At 41.3% G+C, this 19,991-nt stretch overlaps 1 protein-coding gene across 2 annotated transcripts in view; it reads right to left on the reverse strand.

Annotated features, from left to right (window-relative positions):
- The window catches only part of LOC109909143 (leucine-rich repeat and fibronectin type III domain-containing protein 1), a 135,515-nt gene that overhangs the window by 46,675 nt on the left and 68,849 nt on the right, over window positions 1–19,991 (reverse strand). The gene's annotated exons all lie outside the window — the stretch shown is intronic.

The raw sequence follows: 19,991 nt of genomic DNA on the forward strand, positions 1-19,991 counted from the left end.
TTCACCATTACTGTAATTTTGGTTTATGTGGCTCATATATAATGCAAGTACCTTCCCCAAAACAAAGAAAAACAAAAACAGATCCCCAGCACCCTCAGCGCTAACCCCCTGCCACTGAGAATTAATAATACAGTTCAAGACGCATTGGAAACTAGAATGAGTCCCCTAAGTGCCCATGTGGTCTAATTTGTCTGAGTAAAATTGAAATCACTGCTTAAATCTTACAGTGAAAAACTAACTTTAAAGATGCTGCAGTTCTCTGAGTTTAATTGGGTAGTAGCTTTCATGCACTTGACAGTCATTTCAAATTCCATTTCACTTCACGTCCTGACCTTAGTTCCTTTTGTATGTTTCTATTTTAGGGGTGTGAGTTGGGGTGGGCATTCAATGTTTTTGTTCTATGTTTGGTATTTCTATGTGTTTGGCCTGGTATGGTTCCCAATTAGAGGCAGCTGTCAATCGTTGTCTCTGATCGAGAACCATACTTAGGTAGCCTGTTTTCCCACTCTTGTTTGTTGGTGGTTGTTTTCTGTTTAGTGTATGTCACCATGCAGAACTGCTTTGTTTCTTCCATTCACTTTGTTATTTTGTTTTGTGTGTTCAGTTAATAAATGAACATGGACACTTACCACGCTGCGCATTGGTCCGATATTCAAATCAAATCAAATTGATTTATATAGCCCTTCGTACATCAGCTGATATCTCAAAGTGCTGTACAGAAACCCAGCCTAAAACCCCAAACAGCAAGCAATGCAGGTGTAGAAGCACGGTGGCTAGGAAAAACTCCCTAGAAAGGCCAAAACCTAGGAAGAAACCTAGAGAGGAACCAGGCTATGTGGGGTGGCCAGTCCTCTTCTGGCTGTGCCGAGTATTCCATACTCGTCGTCAGATGACGAAGAGATCCATTACATCAACCCCCAACAATATTCCCTAAGATGTTACTGAAACAGAGGTGTAGGTGCCAGAAAAAAGCAATCGCCTACTCAACCATTTTTTTTTTACAATACATTTTGTTTTCTTTCATAGCTCAGATTGTATAAAAGGTTGAAAACTTGGGCAGAGTTTAAAGTCTTACTACCACTGTACATGTTCCGTAGATGCAGCTGAGGCTTTCTACAGTACACCATATTATCCATTTTATTTAGGTAACATAGAGTACAAGCGAGCATCCTGTTTATAAGAAGTCATCCAGTAGTATCATCCCTCCTGATCCTATGCACTCAAGCACACTTATCTGTGAATGTATTATTGATATAGCTGGGAGATAACACGACACTGAGGTCTTACAGATCCATCTCGCTCAGAAAGGAGCATCTCAGTAGGGAACCTCAGTCTAAGTCCTCCATGTACACTTCAACAGTGGTAAACATATGTACCAGAGAGTGTGAGGTGGAACAAGTCAACTCCAGGAGGGTACAGTGGGCCTTTATTAAATGTTAAAGTGGGCCTCAAATATGCTCATTGTTTCTCGCGATTGTATAATACAGGAGGGTAGCTATAGAACATATATTCTACTCTTTATCAAGCCTTCAGAGATTCCCCCCAACAGATTCCCCCCAAGTGCTTCACCAGAATGAAATGGGTTATGTCAAGTATCCAGAACAGATGTGGATGTTTTGGGGGTTATAATGTGTTTGCACCAGAGCCTCTGCACTTGATGGAAAGCAAAAGACTTGACAAGCTGTTTCATTCTCGTACTTTATGTGACTTGGCATGCATATTTTCTCCGATTTTAACAACTGTTATCCCTATGTGATTTGGATAGTGAGGAAATATACACTCACTGGCCAGTTTATTAGGTACACTCATCTAGTACAGGGTCGGAACCCCTTTGCCCCAGAACGGCCTTGGGGAGTGAATTATTTGGGGAGTGGTTTCTACAAGGTGTGGCGTTCAAACTTTGCTCAATTGGTATCAAGGGACATAACATGTGACAGGAAAACATTCCCCACACCATTGTAACGTTCACCCTGTTTCACAGCAATAACATCTTCATAAAACACATTCAAACTATAGAAAACTGAAAAGTACTAAGTTACAGAGAAACTGAAGCCTTAGAATTTCTGAGTACTCCTTAAGTATGTAAATGGAACAAAACAATCACCCAGAAATATTATAGTGCAAAACTCTAAATTATATTAAACAACGTTCAGGCCCAGACAACAAAAACAATGAGTCCATAACTTTTCACAATGAGCCTGTCACACGCTGACCTTAGAGATCCTTTTTATGTCTCTATTTTGGTTTGGTCAGGGCGTGAGTTGGGGTGGGCATTCTATATTTTGTTCTATGTTTTCTATTTCTGTGTGTTAGGCCGGGTGTGGTTCTCAATCAGGGGCAGCTGTCTATCGTTGTCTCTGATTGAGAACCATACTTAGGTAGCTTTTTCCCACCTGTGTTTTGTGGGTAGTTGTCTTGTGTCTATCTGCACCGGACAGAACTGTTTAGTTCGTTCTCTTCGTTGGTTTTTGTTCATCGGTGTTCAGGTCAAATAATAAAGATGATCATGTACCACGCTGCACCTTGGTCCTCCACTCCTTCCAACAGCTGTTACAGAGTCTGTAACTAAAGCACCCAATAATTGTCCGTTCATCCGTTCACCCAAATCCGAAAGAAATCTGATCCAGCCATGACACAGTGATAAGAGCCAGAACTCAAAGTCATAACGCCAAAAAAAAAACGAACTTCCACAGCCTTAAAAAAAGTAAAGAAATATTGGCGTGGCAACAAAAACAACACGGAACAAAGATTGAGCTCACCGTGACGTAAGTGATCCTCCTTCGCACCGATGACTTCGATCGTTCAACAACTGCCTGTAAAATCCAAGGGGATATCGGGTATACTCCACTGGTTAGAGATGCGCGTCGGAACAGGTACACATAACACGTATTCCAGACACATATCAGCGATCTGAACCAACACTTTAAATAACAATTTCTCTACAAATGATCCTAGGTTCCAAACAGGAACCTAGGTCCCAAACAGGCTCCCCAGGAGCGGCATTACTCTCCTTTTCCCTGGTGAAAAACTCATTATCACCCATTTTCTCCCATACAGCATTGACAGAGCGTAATAGACCTTACATACCCTTAGTGTCAGTTCACTTTTGTCTCCTTTGTAAATGCCTACAGAGTGTGTAAAATGTGTTACACCATTACAACCAGCCTGTACCGCTGACACCAGGCCATGGACTCATGTTGCTTACTCCAAATCCTGGCAGGAACCGGATTCGTCAGAGGAGGCGATGGTTTTCCACTCCTCAATTGTCCAGTGTTGTTTTTAATTGATAGGAATGGAACCCGGTGTGGTCATCTGCTGCAATAGCCCATCCGTGACAAGGACCGATGTGTGGTCATCTGCTGCAATAGCCCATCTGTGACAAGGACCGATGTGTGGTCATCTGCTGCAATAGCCCATCTGTGACAAGGACCAATGTGTGGTCATCTGCTGCAATAGCCCATCCGTGACAAGGACCGATGTGTGGTCATCTGCTGCAATAGCCCATTTGTGACAAGGACCGATGTGTGGTCATCTGCTGCAATAGCCCATCTGTGACAAGGACCGACGAGTTATGCATTTTAAGACACTGTTCTCCACACCATTGTTGTACTGCGTCGTTATTTGCCTCTTTGTGGCCAGCCTGTTAGCTTGTACGATTCTTGCCATTCTCCTTTTACCTCATCACCGAGCTGTTTGCCAACAGGACTGCCGCTGACTGGATGCTTTTTGTTTGTTGCACCATTCTCGGTAAACCCTAGACACTGTTGTGCATGAAAAGTCCAGGAGGCCGGTATTTTCTGAGGTATTGGAACTGGCGCGCCTGGCACCGATGATCATACCACTCTCAAAGTCACTTAGGTCACTTGTTTTGCCCATTCTAATGTTCAATCGAACAGTAACTTAATGCCTCGACGCCTGTCTGCCTGCTTTATATAGCAAGCCACGGCCACGTGTTTGTAGGAGCGAACAATTTTCAGGGTGGTGAACCTAATAAACTGGCCACTGAGTCAACAAAACAAAGGAGATGATTGTGGACTTCAGGAAACAGCAGAGGGAGCACCCCCCTATCCACATCGATGGGACAGTAGTGGAGAGGGTGGTAAGTTTTAAGTTCCACGGCGGACACATCACGGACAAACTGAATTGGTCCACCCACACAGACAGCGTCGTGAAGAAAGCACTCACAAACTTCTACAGATGCACAATCGAGAGCATCCTGTCGGGCTGTATCACCGCCTGGTACGGCAACTGCTCCGCCCACAACCGTAATGCTCTCCAGAGGGTAGTGAGGTCTGCACAACGCATCACTGGGGGCAAACTACCTGCCCTCCAGGACACCTACACACCCGATGTCACAGGAAGGCCATAGAGATCATCAAGGACAACAACCACCCGAGCCACTGCCAGTTCACCCCGCTATCATCCAGAAGGCGAGGTCAGTACAGGTGCATCAAAGTAGGGACCGAGAGACTGAAAAACAGCTTCTATCTCAAGGCCATCAGACTGTTAAACAGCCACCACTAACATTGAGTGGCTGCTGCCAACACACTGACTCAACTCCAGCCACTTTAATAATGGGAATTGATGGAAATATATCACTAGCCACTTTAAACAATGCTACTTAATATAATGTTTACATACCCTACATTACTCATCCCATATATATATACTGTATTCTATATCATTTTTTATTTTACCTTTATTTAACTAGTCAAGTCAGTTAAGAACAAATTCTTATTTTCATTGACGGCCTAGGAACAGTGGGTTACCTGCCTGTTCAGGGGCAGAACGACAGATTTGTACCTTGTCAGCTCAGGGGTTTGAACTTGCAACCTTCCGGTTACTAGTCCAACGCTCCAACCACTAGGCTACCCTCCATCTTTATGTAATACATGTATCACTAGCCACTTTAAACTATGCCACTTTGTTTACATACCCTACATTACTCATCTCTTATATATATATATATATATATATACTGTACTCGATACCATCTACTGCATCTTGCCTATGCCGTTCTGTACCATCACTCATTCATATATCTTTATGTACATATTCTTTGTCCCTTTACACTTGTGTGTATAAGGTAGTAGTTTTGGAATTGTTAGGTTAGATTACTCGTTGGTTACTAGAAGCACAAGCATTTCGCTACACTCGCATTAACATCTGCTAACCCTGTGTATGTGACTAATAAATTTGATTTGATTTTGATTTGTATTTGTAAAGAGTCTCAATGTACCTGTTCGTGTAGACTGGAATAGCCTGACTTTAACCTTACACTTCACTGGCTTCCTAGAGAGTATGCTACATGGCGTATAGTTTGACCCCACTATCGGTACCTCACAAATTTGATTCTTCCTCACAGTCCGACACAAGTACTCCATTCCACTCAGAAGTTGCAGGCAATCTTTACTTTTGAGTGCCACAAAAGTCAACAGATGTCCCATGTTGGACCTTCCTATTATGAGGCAATCTAAGTGAGTTTGGCTGTGGGTCAAAGGATAGTGTTGTTCACCACACAGTGAAACATGGGTACTGTGGAGGAGACTGAGCAACAGCTGGGGATGGTGCAGTAAACCACTGAGAGGATGTCACTTACAGTACAGCATTAAGATGATTCATTGAAGTTAACATGCTTGGTTCCTCAAGCTTCAACACTTGAAACCTGCCAAGCATATCTGACGAAAGGTCAGTTCACTCCGATTTATTTGTAGAAAGGAGAGGACACGAGGTGACATGAGTACAGGGGGAATTTAATCAACCTGCTATCCAGATGCTTTAGTCAGGTTCTGCTCTACAAGCAGACTGTTTCAGCGTGAGATGCACATCTGAACATGGCCACTGGTGCATGGCTAATGACCAATAAAGGAATCCTGCACATATTACCATGACAACTTTTAGCAGAACACTGTTTTGGTTGTCAAGGGAAGTGCATATCAATGATTTAAATGTACATTATATGGCTAATTGGGGGCGCTGTGTTGAAGCCACCGTGCCTCCATCTTGGCACTCCCCCACCATTGTAAAACATTTTGGGAAGCTATAGGAAAGCATTTATTAATATCTACATTAGTTTTTGCCACACATGTACTACATTACAGACACCTTAATGCATACTTTTAAATTATATCATGTGAGCTAAAAATAAAAAATATATACAAATATTTTCCTTAAAGTACTATTTTATTTTTCTATTACTGATGTTACTGTCCCCACTACAACCAATAGTTAGGTAAGACATGTAATGTTGTCCTTTAATTGAACTACTGTCAAATTAAATGTATTCCTATGGAGTCCTTCTCCTACTGGGGAGAGCCAATATCTTCGACCGGTGGCTTCGAAGCCTCTCAATGGCCTATACTTAGTATTAGCAATCCAGGGTTTATATACAGTGCCTTCAGAAAGTATTCATACCCCTTGACTTGTACATTTTGTTGTGTTAAAGCCTAAATTCAAAATGGATTCTAAGAAAAAATCTCACCCATCTACACACAATACCCCATAATGAGAAAGTCAAAACATGTTTTTAGAATTTTTTACAACTTTATAAAAAATGTAATACAGAAATATATTGTTTACATAAGTATTCACACCCCTGAGTCATTACATATTAAAATCACCTTTGGCAGCGATTACAGCTGCCAAAGCTCTTAAGCACTTTGCACACCTGGATTGTACAATATTTGCACGTTATTATGGTTGTTGATTGGTTGTTGATCATTGCTAGACAGCGAGTCTTGCCATAGATTTTCAAGCTGATTTAAGTCAAAACTGTAACTACACCACTCAGGAACATTCAATGTTGTCTTGGTAAGCTCCAGTGTATATTTGTATTCATTTCTAACAATTTCTAAAAACATAATTCCACTTTGACATTATGGGGTATTGTGTGTAAGCCAGTGACACAAAATCTCTATTTAATCCATTTTAAAATCTGTCCGTAACACAGCAAAATGTGGAAAAAGTCAAGGAGTGTGAATACTTTCTGAAGGCAGTGTACATCATTGGTGCATACAGATGTAGGATCTGCACAGCAGGAAATGCAAACATGTAGTGTATTCAAGGTTTAAAAAGGCTTATATCATTTGTAATTTCCACTTTAAAATGTCCATTATTTATAATCCACATAATAATTCACATTTCATGTTGCTGCAGGATTATTTTCCTGCTGTAGCACACTGGCTCAAATTAAGACACAGCCAAGGAGGGATCAGACACATTTTCAGATGGGATGCTCTCTGTTAAACACATTTTGCATTCCAGCTTTTGTTGCATTTTTTAAAGAGACTTTTCTGTAAATATACCTCAATGATGTAGCAGCAATTACCAATAATGGGGAAATGTGTGTGAAAAACTGGGCTCCTTCCTCACCTTGGTCTTTTGGAAAAGGATTTAAGCAGTCAGATAGAGTCACAGTAGCAAAGTGATTAGAGGCAATATCGATCCATGTCTTTGGGTAACTTCTCTGTTCAAAGTGAATGGACTACACCTCAATTTGTTTCTTTGGCCCTCCCGATGACTGCATATTTTCCTAAAGCTATTCAACGACAAACAGGATTTAAAAACTGCTCAGCGGCCGTCAGTCGAGCATAGAATGGGATAATGGTTGTCAGCATCAAGGGACTTATTTCTCTACATATGATCCCAGGCAAAACTATTACACCTATAATCATATGATCATATATTTTTTGAAAGTGATAAAGTGCTTGTGACAATTTTACGACCTGTAGTGACTTCACAATGCAGGCCTTACCAGATGGAGAGGAAGGTATTTCACCAAAGCAATAGTGTGCTAGATTTTAAAAAATGTTACTTGAAATGTTTGGGCACCACAACCAGTAGTTAGTATCACATCATAGATTAAATGCACTGTGTATGATAGACTATCACAGGCAGGTACAGTAATTTAAGTACGTGTAAAGGCTGTGGATGATTAAATTTGCACATCAAATGGAGGCGGCTACCTGCTTGCTAACAAATACCCAAATACAGTTGACGTCGGAAGTTTACATACACTTAGGTTGGAGTCAATAAAACTCGTTTTTCAACCACTCCACAAATGTCTTGTTAACAAACTATAGTTTTGGCAAGCCGGATAGGACATCAACTTTGTGCAGGACGCAAGTCATTTTTCCAACAAATGTTTACAGACAGATTATTTCACTTGTAATTCACTGTATCACAATTACAGTGAGTCAGAAGTTTACATACACTAAGCTGTCTTTAAACAGCTTGGAAAATTCCAGAAAATGATGTCATGGCTTTAGAAGCTTCTGAAAGGCTAATTGACATAATTTGAGTCAATTGGAGGATTACCTGTGGATGTATTTCAAGGCCTACTTTCAAACTCAGTTCCTCTTTGCTTGACATCATGGGAAAATCAAAAGAAATCAGCCAAGACCTCCACAATTGTAGACCTCCACAAGTCTGGTTCTTCCTTGGGAGCAATTTCCAAAAGCCTGAAGGTACACGTTCATCTGTACAAACAATAGTACGCATGTATAAACACCATGGGACCACGCAGCTGTCATACCGCTCAGGAAGGAGACGCTTTCTATCTCCTAGAGTTGAACGTACTTTGGTACTTTGGTGAACAGTGCAAATCAATCCCAGAACAACAGCAAAGGACCTTATGCTGGAGGAAACAGGTACCAAAATATCTATATCCACAGTAAAACGAGTCGACATAACCTGAAAGGCCGCTCAGCAAGGAAGAAGCCACTGCTCCAAAACCACCATAAAATGCCAGACTACAGTTTGCAACTGCACATGGGGACAAAGATCTGACTTTTTGGAGAAATGGCCTCTGGTCTGATGAAACAAAACTAGAATTGTTTGGCCATAATGACCATCGTTATGTTTGGAGGAAAAAGGGGGAGGTTTGCAACCCGAAGAACATCATCCCAACCGTGAAGCCCAGGGATGACAGCATCATGTTGTGGGGGTGCTTTGTTGCAGGAGCACCCGAAACATTTGACCCAAGTTAAACAATTTAAAAGCAATGCTACCAAATACTAATTGAGTGTATGTAAACTTCTGACCAACTGGGAATGTGATGAATGTGACATAAAAGGTGAAATAAATAATTCTCTCTACTATTATTCTGACATTTCACATTCTTAAAATAAAGTATTTATCCTAACTGACCTAAGACATGGAATTTTTACTAAATGTCAGGAATTGTGAAAACTTCAACTTTATATTCCAAGCATTGTCTCTTCACGAGTTGTCCAGCGGACATTAAATTTATTAAAAAGCACCGCCTTAGAAGTCGACGTTAAAGTTTTACAACGACAATAAACTTCCACATGCAGGGGTTGTTTTGTATTCCCCTAACAGTTTTAGACAGCTACAGTAGACAAGGAGGCGTGTGCCCTTTCCCAAAAAAGTCAAATCCTAGGGATGATTACATCTTCTCTGGGCTGACCCTGGCTAGCTAGCAGCAAAAAGCTTTCATGATCACAGATGAAAGGACAGGGAGGAGGAGAGGCAGACTTCTGTGCAGTCTGAAGAATACATTTCCTTCATGGGGTAGACTGAATAACTTACAGTATTATTATATATGAGCACTCCATCCTATGCCCCTTGAATCCCCCATCTTATGCTCGCACCGTGGCACCGATTGAGGCAACACTTCACTTTATTATTTACATATTGCAGTAATAATCGTCCATATTATTTTCCCCCTTCACATTCGTTTTCGTATTCCATTTGCTTTTAGGGCTACATGAAGCATACCCAATATAGGCAGAGTAGTGTAATGTATAAATTAAACATTAGGGCAATGAAGACAGAGTCCTACTCAGCGGTCACATGCATTTTGCAGCCATTTTAAGTCAGTCAGAACATATAGGAATAAAGCAGAAAGAATGTGTCCAGCCAGACTAAAGCAAGCGACTTTAAATGGGCAGCCATCAGAGAGGTCCTGAATAATTGATAGGTCCTCTTGTTTTGCAGCACAACGAGGAGGCTTTATGTCCTACACAGAGACCAGGGTGTCTATTATACTGTTTCAGCGTGTCATGTTTATACTCCTCATTTGCATATGTATTACATTTACTTTATTTGATTTAGGAATTTTGTGGCATGTGTTTATAATGAATGCATCTGCTACTGGTTCCTGAGTAATTGTAGTGTCAATATGGCAGGTGTCAGAATCCACCACATATGTCTTGATCTGGAAACCAACTGCTCTGCCTCAGGAGAGCCAACTGCTCTGCCTCAGGAGAGCCAACTGCTCTGCCTCAGGAGATCCGACAACACGGCATGCTAAGTCTTTCTGCTGAAATGTGCTCTGACAAGGTTAATACATTTCAGCCATTCAAGTTTTCAAAACAACAGATACATGAGATGGGGAACATTTTAGTTTAGCATATTCACTAGGATATGTTTCTTCTGTGGAGGCAGCCATTTCCTTTCCTTTATTTTGTATCTATCAGCAGCGCCATGCTTGTTTAGCTAGCACTGAGCTGCTGTGTCTAACCCCAAGCTCTGGAATATTGACAGTAGCTACAGCGCCTACCAAGCACATTACCCAGCTGCTCAGCTGCACTGCACAACACAAAACCACCACTGAGACAAAGAGGGATCGCCCAAATCCAGGGAGAGCACTGAGCAGCAAACTGTGATGATACAGGACCCTAAGACAGGAATAGAAAAGTCCTCCCCTGTGCAGCTTTTAATATTGTGTCATCTTTTCATTATTTCCTTCCTGGTCCCTTGTGCAAGTTAAGCAATTCAAATGAGGCAATTTATTTCATTAGTAATTTGTCTGTTTCACCAGGTAATCTACCTGGTACTCTATCTGTTTAAGGTGTATCCAAAAGGAAAGTGGCCTCTTTTATGTTATGCATAATTATAAACCACCCTGGTAAATAACATGTTCATTTTTCATCCAACCGCGTATTAGATACACATTACTGTAATTTAGTGCAAGCAGTCATTGAGCCTTTACAAACCTCAATAAATTGGACACATCCTTCTTTATGTACATATCATTGTCTGTGGAAACATGGCTCCAAAAAGCTTAATATTAGAGGGTAGTTTCACTGACAAACAAAAGTACAATGGAATCCTGGGTCCATTACAGAATGCAAGTTGTAGGAACAGCATTTCCCATACATTAGAACGTAATCACCACGCTAATGCACCATAATGGGGCATAAATCTGTAGGGTCAATCAAGTGCACATGCAATACACCAGCTGCAGTCATTCTCCCTATGATATACTGTACAAGCATACGCCCTCTTAGTACAGTGAAATAACCAATGGTGACAAATATGTTTGTTGTTTGATCGTTTTGTTCTTTATGGCTTTTTGGAATGTATTTAAATTGTACTGTATCTCCTTTCCTTTTGTATTGGACAGTATCTCTGACTGAATGCCCATTCACATTAATGATGACAGACAAGGTTTATCACTGCAGGAGGTTGTCAACTCAGGAGTTGTGTTGTGGGCGTGGCATTGACACATGAAAAATGATTCAAACAAGTACTCTGTAACATCAGCATTTACTAAATTATGGATATTGTGATGGAATACACCTTTCAGAAAATAAAACAAAAAAAGTTCAAATTGATTGACTCTGCTAAATTGACCTTAACAATGAGCATTAACTTTCAGCGTGTCCAGTCTGTGTTTATCCTCTAAATGTGTTTGGAAATGATTCCATTGAAAAACACTCACTGCTATAGTCACAATACATAGAGATATGGCTCAGCTAAAACGGGGATATCCTATTATTGGTTTAGATGGGTTTGTTTGCAGAAATGGTTTGGACATGCAACTGTATTTCTACAAATAAACACATTTAATAGGATATCCATGTGATCGTTTTTGGCAGCAAATGAAAATTGGCTGTTATTAAGACACTTTTTAGCTAATTGGTCTGTCAACTACTTCCCTAGTGTGTTTGAGACATGCATGTCATTCAGATAATGAGGATTAGTTCATGAATCCGTAGTTAGGTAGGGGCCTACACATTTCCCAAAATGGCCTCCATTGTGTGAGTAATTTGTGTGCTTTTTGACATCTATTGGTTATACACCCCGTTGTTTAATTACAGCGTAAGAATATAAGATAATATTTGAAGCCTTCAACTGGTTACAACTGAATTGCTGCCACAAAAGATGTGACAAAAGCTATTAACAGTTTTGAAAAAGCAGATTTTGGTGTAATGATGCCCCTGTACGAAAAGCAACATGGTCTATTTTATAACTCCTAACAATAAGTGCTACCCCTGTCAATTCCCTCCAACCGGTCATAGATCTAAAGCAGCCAGGCACTATGAGGACAAATCGTGTCACTTCTGTCACACAGAAACCCAATCTAACACAGGAAATGAAACTCCAATGTATGTGTTATGCTGCCATCTCCATATTTTACACTTTGATTTACTAAGGGATTGTAAAGGCATCATCAGTATTTGGGCCATTCCACAAAATGAGTGCTTTTTTGTCCCTTTGATATTTTAAGCATAAATTGTTTTAAAAGCCTGTTATATCAAATGAAGTGCCCTTTAATATAGACCACATGGAAAAATCAATAAATCCGATTTTCTTTTAGATGAATGAAGGCCTGCTAAAGTGCCAAAACTCAACCCTGTCTCTCTTCTAGGAAGATTTTAACCCACTTAATAATAACCATCATTGTAAAGCCCTAGTTATTTTGTTGCTTTGACAAAGTCATTTCTGAAGATGATTATTTATTTCATGTGATTAGTGATTCATTTACATATGTCCCTTATTTTAAGGTCAACCCTAAATCTATGGCAAGACTTTAAAAAATGGCTGTCTAGCAATGATCAACAACCAACTTGACAGACCTTAAAGACATTTTAAAAGAATAATGTGCAAATATTGTACAATCCAGGTGTGCAAAGCTATTAGAGAATTAACCAGAAAGATGTACAGCTGTAATCGCTGCCAAAGGTAATTCTATCATGTATTGACTGAGAGGTGTGAATACTTATGTAAATGTATTTCATTTTCAATAAATTTGCAAAAATGTCTAAAAACATGTCATGATTGGGTATTGTGTGTAGATGGGTGAGAGAAAAAATTATATTTTATCCATTTTGAATTCAGGCTGTAACGGAACATAATGTTGATTAAGTCAAGGGGTTATGAATACTTTCTAAAGGCACTGTATCAAACACTATTAGCAAACGATAATGCCTTGGTTGTATTGTCAACATTTTTGTCTTTCCCAATAGTGACCCTTAGATAGAAATTAATATAAATGCATGACTTCCATTAAAGACAACAGGATCTGCTTGTCAATGAACCGCATGACATTGCCATATACGTATTTTTTTTTATTTTTTTTTTATTTCACCTTTATTTAACCAGGTAGGCTAGTTGAGAACAAGTTCTCATTTGCAACTGCGACCTGGCCAAGATAAAGCATAGCAGTGTGAGCATACAACAAAGAGTTACACATGGAGTAAACAATTAACAAGTCAATAACACAGTAGAAAACGAAGGGGGGGTCTATATACAATGTGTGCAAAAGGCATGAGGAGGTAGGCAAATAATTACAATTTTGCAGATTAACACTGGAGTGATAAACGATCAGATGGTCATGTACAGGTAGAGATATTGGTGTGCAGAAGAGCAGAAAAGTAAATAAATAGAAACAGTACGGGGATGAGGTAGGTGAAAAGGGTGGGCTATTTACCAATAGACTATGTACAGCTGCAGCGATCGGTTAGCTGCTCAGATAGCTGATGTTTGAAGTTGGTGAGGGAGATAAAAGTCTCCAACTTCAGCGATTTTTGCAATTCGTTCCAGTCACAGGCAGCAGAGTACTGGAACGAAAGGCGGCCAAATGAGGTGTTGGCTTTAGGGATGATCAGTGAGATACACCTGCTGGAGCGCGTGCTACGGATGGGTGTTGCCATCGTGACCAGTGAGCTGAGATAAGGCGGAGCTTTACCTAGCATAGACTTGTAGATGACCTGGAGCCAGTGGGTCTGGCGACGAATATGTAGCGAGGGCCAGCCGACTAGAGCATACAAGTCGCAGTGGTGGGTAGTATAAGGTGCTTTAGTGACAAAACGGATGGCACTGTGATAGACTGCATCCAGTTTGCTGAGTAGAGTGTTGGAAGCCATTTTGTAGATGACATCGCCGAAGTCGAGGATCGGTAGGATAGTCAGTTTTACTAGGGTAAGCTTGGCGGCATGAGTGAAGGAGGCTTTGTTGCGGAATAGAAAGCCGACTCTTGATTTGATTTTCGATTGGAGATGTTTGATATGAGTCTGGAAGGAGAGTTTGCAGTCTAGCCAGACACCTAGGTACTTATAGACGTCCACATATTCTAGGTCGGAACCATCCAGGGTGGTGATGCTAGTCGGGCATGCAGGTGCAGGCAGCGACCGGTTGAAAAGCATGCATTTGGTTTTACTAGCGTTTAAGAGCAGTTGGAGGCCACGGAAGGAGTGTTGTATGGCATTGAAGCTTGTTTGGAGGTTAGATAGCACAGTGTCCAAAGACTGGCCGAAAGTATATAGAATGGTGTCGTCTGCGTAGAGGTGGATCAGGGAATCGCCCGCAGCAAGAGCAACATCATTGATATACACAGAGAAAAGAGTCGGCCCGAGAATTGAACCCTGTGGCACCCCCATAGAGACTGCCAGAGGACCGGACAGCATGCCCTCCGATTTGACACACTGAACTCTGTCTGCAAAGTAATTGGTGAACCAGGCAAGGCAGTCATCCGAAAAACCGAGGCTACTGAGTCTGCCGATAAGAATATGGTGATTGACAGAGTCGAAAGCCTTGGCGAGGTCGATGAAGACGGCTGCACAGTACTGTCTTTTATCGATGGCGGTTATGATGTCGTTTAGTACCTTGAGTGTGGCTGAGGTGCACCCATGACCGGCTCGGAAACCAGATTGCACAGCGGAGAAGGTACGGTGGGATTCGAGATGGTCAGTGACCTGTTTGTTGACTTGGCTTTCGAAGACCTTAGATAGGCAGGGCAGGATGGATATAGGTCTGTAACAGTTTGGGTCCAGGGTGTCTCCCCCTTTGAAGAGGGGGATGACTGCGGCAGCTTTCCAATCCTTGGGGATCTCAGACGAGATGAAAGAGAGGTTGAACAGGCTGGTAATAGGGGTTGCGACAATGGTGGCAGATAGTTTCAGAAATAGAGGGTCCAGATTGTCAAGCCCAGCTGATTTGTACGGGTCCAGGTTTTGCAGCTCTTTCAGAACATCTGCTATCTGGATTTGGGTAAAGGAGAACCTGGAGAGGCTTGGGCGAGGAGCTGCGGGGGGGGCGGAGCTGTTGGCCGAGGTTGAAGTAGCCAGGCGGAAGGCATGGCCAGCCGTTGAGAAATGCTTATTGAAGTTTTCGATAATCATGGATTTATCAGTGGTGACCGTGTTACCTAGCCTCAGTGCAGTGGGCAGCTGGGAGGAGGTGCTCTTGTTCTCCATGGACTTCACAGTGTCCCAGAACTTTTTGGAGTTGGAGCTACATGATGCAAACTTCTGCCTGAAGAAGCTGGCCTTAGCTTTCCTGACTGACTGCGTGTATTGGTTCCGGACTTCCCTGAACAGTTGCATATCACGGGGACTATTCGATGCTATTGCAGTCCGCCACAGGATGTTTTTGTGCTGGTCGAGGGCAGTCAGGTCTGGGGTGAACCAAGGGCTGTATCTGTTCTTAGTTCTGCATTTTTTGAACGGAGCATGCTTATCTAAAATGGTGAGGAAGTTACTTTTAAAGAATGACCAGGCATCCTCAACTGACGGGATGAGGTCAATGTCCTTCCAGGATACCCGGGCCAGGTCGATTAGAAAGGCCTGCTCACAGAAGTGTTTTAGGGAGCGTTTGACAGTGATGAGGGGTGGTCGTTTGACTGCGGCTCCGTAGCGGATACAGGCAATGAGGCAGTGATCGCTGAGATCCTGGTTGAAGACAGCGGAGGTGTATTTGGAGGGCCAGTTGGTCAGGATGACGTCTATGAGGGTGCCCTTGTTTACAGAGTTAGGGTTGTACCTGGTGGGTTCCTTGATGATTTGTGTGAGATTGAGGGCATCTAGTATTATTGACTGTATGTTGGTTTATTCCATATGTAACTCTGTGTTGTTGTTTATGTCACACTGCTTTGCTTTATCTTGGCCAGGTCGCAGTTGTAAATGTGAACTTGTTCTCAACGTGTCACGCCCTGGCCATAGAGAGGCTTTTTATTCTCTATTTTGGTTAGGCCAGGGTGTGACTAGGGTGGGCGTTCTATGTTATTTTTTCTATGTTTTTGGCCGGGTATGGTTCTCAATCAGAGACAGCTGTCTGTCGTTGTCTCTGATTGAGAACCATACTTAGGCATACTTAGGTGTCTGTGTTTCACCATACAGAACCGTTTCGATTTTCATTGTTTCACTTTGGTTATTTTGTATTCAGTGCTCAGTTATATTTCATAAAAATGGACACTTACCATGCTACGTTTTGGTCCGATCTTTCATACTCCTCCTCAGATGAAGAAGATCGTTACACAGCTAGCCTACCTGGTTAAATAAAGGTGAAATAAAAATAAAATAAATCTGCAAGAGTAGGTTAAGGACCGTCTCAGTTCAGATCATTTAAGTCCATAATAAGAGCTAATCTGCCAACAGTTGTCGGTCTACAAGGTATACACACAATACAACATGATAACAGGAACCAACCTGTCTGTGTCCTGTGCTGCTATTTCTTATTCCCCGCAGCAAACCATAATGCTACTAGATTCACAGAGGCAGAGATATACAGTATGAGCAAAACAGATATGATGACCAGCCTACAGAAGAAGATGAATCAAAAAGCTCATTCTTCAGCCTCTGCTAGGCTGTTGGTGCTTAAACAAGACTGCTATTAGTGTGGTGCCAAATGAAAATAACGTCACAGTCATCTGCAAAACCTAATAATTGCGTTCCAGGAATGTCAGTCTCATTTCCTACACTTAATTCATCACTAAAAGAAACCATAATCACTTTCTCAAGAAAAGTGAGGATAAGGTCATCTCTTTTTAAATGACCAGCTTATCCTCTTTCCTGCTTATCTTAATAAAATCGCACACCAGAAGCTCCGGGTTGTCACTTTCAAAAAGCTAATTCAATGAAAAAATACCCTCAAGTTCACCCCTGCTTCAAAGAGCATTAATAGTTGGCATATGGTACCATTTCCCCCGATTGATTTGTCAATTTGCTGCTCATTGAAAAACCAACAAGGGTTTTTAGCTCAATATTAATGAAATATATATATCAGGTCTGGTACACTGTTTCTCTACTCTTTGTTGTGCAGGTATTCATATTCTACTTAAAGCAGGATAAAATAAGCATACTCTAAAATGAGCTGACATTCGCTTTCTCTGTACCTATGGAATATTGAAATCAGCAGTGCAGGCTTGAAATAACCAGTGACTGGGGACCTAAGACACATTCTAAGTATGAGTTTTCAGATGAGGAAGTTGATGTCAACGGCAGCCAAAATCCCAATTTCTGTAAAGGGTCGATATTTCCCTTTTTTTTAATCACAGAGTGAAAACACACAAATCTCCAACAAAATGTGTTTTGTAGGCTATTTTCCATGAATAGAAGAGGCTGAGGCTGTTTCATAGTTAAAAAATTATGTAATTTCACTGACCGGTAGATATAATCCAGCCGGTGCAGTTTCTCAAAGTGTTGTATATGTGATTTCAGCTCAGTTTAAAATTGGGCTTTTCCAGTCTAGACTGATCAAGTGCATCTAAATTACCACAACTTTTAATTAAACACATTTCTTTTGTGTCTGAATTGTTTCCTAAGTTCCTTATCTTGTCAACAACATAATGTCACTGTCCTTTGTATCACGCACACAATGTTATGGTTGGTTTCCCTGTCAATCTGTTAATTGTTCTGTCAGTCTCTGAAGGTATCAGATATGTAGCAGGGAATGCAATTTTCCACTGTGCCTAATTAGTGTCATCGTTAGGAACTGACCAACTTACCTCAACACTACTAAGCAAATGCACCATCTGAGGTATGCCTTTTCCATTGTAAAATAATGTCTTCTGTAATACAACTGAGTGCGTTATGTACAGTGCGTTCGGAAAGATTTCAGACCTTGACATTTTGTTACGTTACAGACTTATTTTTAAATGGATTAAATAAAAATGTTCCTCATCAATCTACACACAATACCTCAAAATGACAAAGTGAAAACAGGTTTTTAGAAAAAAATATATAATTGAAAATACCTTATTTACATAAATATTCAGACCGTTTCAGGTGCACCCTGTTTCCATGTATCATCATTGAGATGCTTCTACAACTTGATTGGAGTCTACCTATGGTAAATTCAATGGATTGGGCGTGATTTTGAAAGGCACACACCTGTCTGGGGAAGGGTACCAGAAAAATGTAGCAGCATTGAAGGTCCCCAAGAACACAGTGGCCTCCATCATTCTTAAATGGAAGAAGTTCAGAATCACCAGGACTCTTCCTAGAGCTGGCCGCCCAGCCAAACTAACCAATTGGGGGGAAGGGCCTTGGTCAGGGAGGTGACCAGGAACCTGATGGTCACTCTGACAGAGCTCCAGAGCTCCTCTGTGGCGATGGGAGAACCTACCAGAAGGACAACCATCTCTGCAGCACTCCACCGATCAGGCCTTTATGGTAGAGTGGCCAAACAGAGGCCACTACTCAGTAAAAGGCATACGACAGCCCGCTTGGAGTTTGACAAAAGGTACCTAAAGGACTCTCAGATCATGAGAAACAAGATTGTCTGGTCTGATGAAACCAATATTGAACTCTCTGGCCTGAATGCCAAGCGTCACATCTGGAAGAAACCTGGCACAATCCCTACGATGAAGCATGGTGGTGGCAGCATCATGCTGTGGGGATATTTTTCATCATCAGGGACTGGGAGACTAGCCAGGACCGAGGCAATGATGAACAAAGCAAAGTACAGAGAGATCTTATATGAAAACCTGCTCCAGAGCGCTCAGGACCACAGACTGGTTGAAGGTTCAACTTCCAACAGGACAACAACCCTAAACACACAGCCAAGACAACGCAGGAGTGGCTTCGGGACAAGTCTCTGAATGTCCTTATGTGGCCCAGCCAAAGCCCAAACTTGAACCTGATCTAACATCTCTGGAGAGACCTAAAAATAGCTGTGCAGCGACGCTCCCCATCCAACCTAACAGAGCTTGAGAGGATCTGTAGAGAAGAGTGGGAGAAAATCCCTAAATACAGGTGTACCAAGCTTGTAGCGTCATACCCCAGAAGATTCAAGCCTGTAATCGCTGCCAAAGGTGCTTCACCAAAGTACTGAGTAAAGATTCTCAATACTTATGTAAATGCGATATTTCAGTAAAAAGAAAATCAACATTTGCAATAAAATTATACAAACTTGTTTTTGCTTTGTCATTATGGGATATTCTGTGTGGATTGATGAGGGGGAAAAAACAATGGAATCCATTTTAAGGCTGTAAGGAAACAAAACGTGGAAAAAGTCAAGGGGTCTGCATACTTACCAAATGCACGGTAACAACTTGATCGCATAATTTCATTTCAGGATTTGACAAAATGGTAAGTAAATTACAATTTATTCCAATACATAAGGAAGGTACTTGTTAGTCCATGAGAAGAATTCAAAGCCCTAATCCTAACCATCTAATATATTGTGTGGCCTGCTTTATTAAGCCGTGTTGTACTGTCTGTCTATGTTCTTCCCGCCCTTGTTTCGGTAAAAAACTGAGGGATAGGGCTGGAGAAATGGAACCACTCTGAAATTCATAGACCATCCATAATGTAAAAATGATAGCATTAAACATGTTTTGAGGCTATATAGAGTTTGTTTACATTTACTTTGTTCACCAACATTGGAGCAAAACCCTCTTATATTTAGGGTTCTGATGGGGTACGACAGTTGAAAAAAGCTCATGAGCCATTTATAAGTTATATTCTTATAAATTATATTAAATCCAAAAATGGATGTTGCAACAGCTTATTTCCCTTTTAATT

Source organism: Oncorhynchus kisutch, linkage group LG18 (genome assembly GCF_002021735.2).
Source record: "Oncorhynchus kisutch isolate 150728-3 linkage group LG18, Okis_V2, whole genome shotgun sequence".
Classification (NCBI taxonomy): Eukaryota; Metazoa; Chordata; class Actinopteri; order Salmoniformes; family Salmonidae; genus Oncorhynchus; species Oncorhynchus kisutch.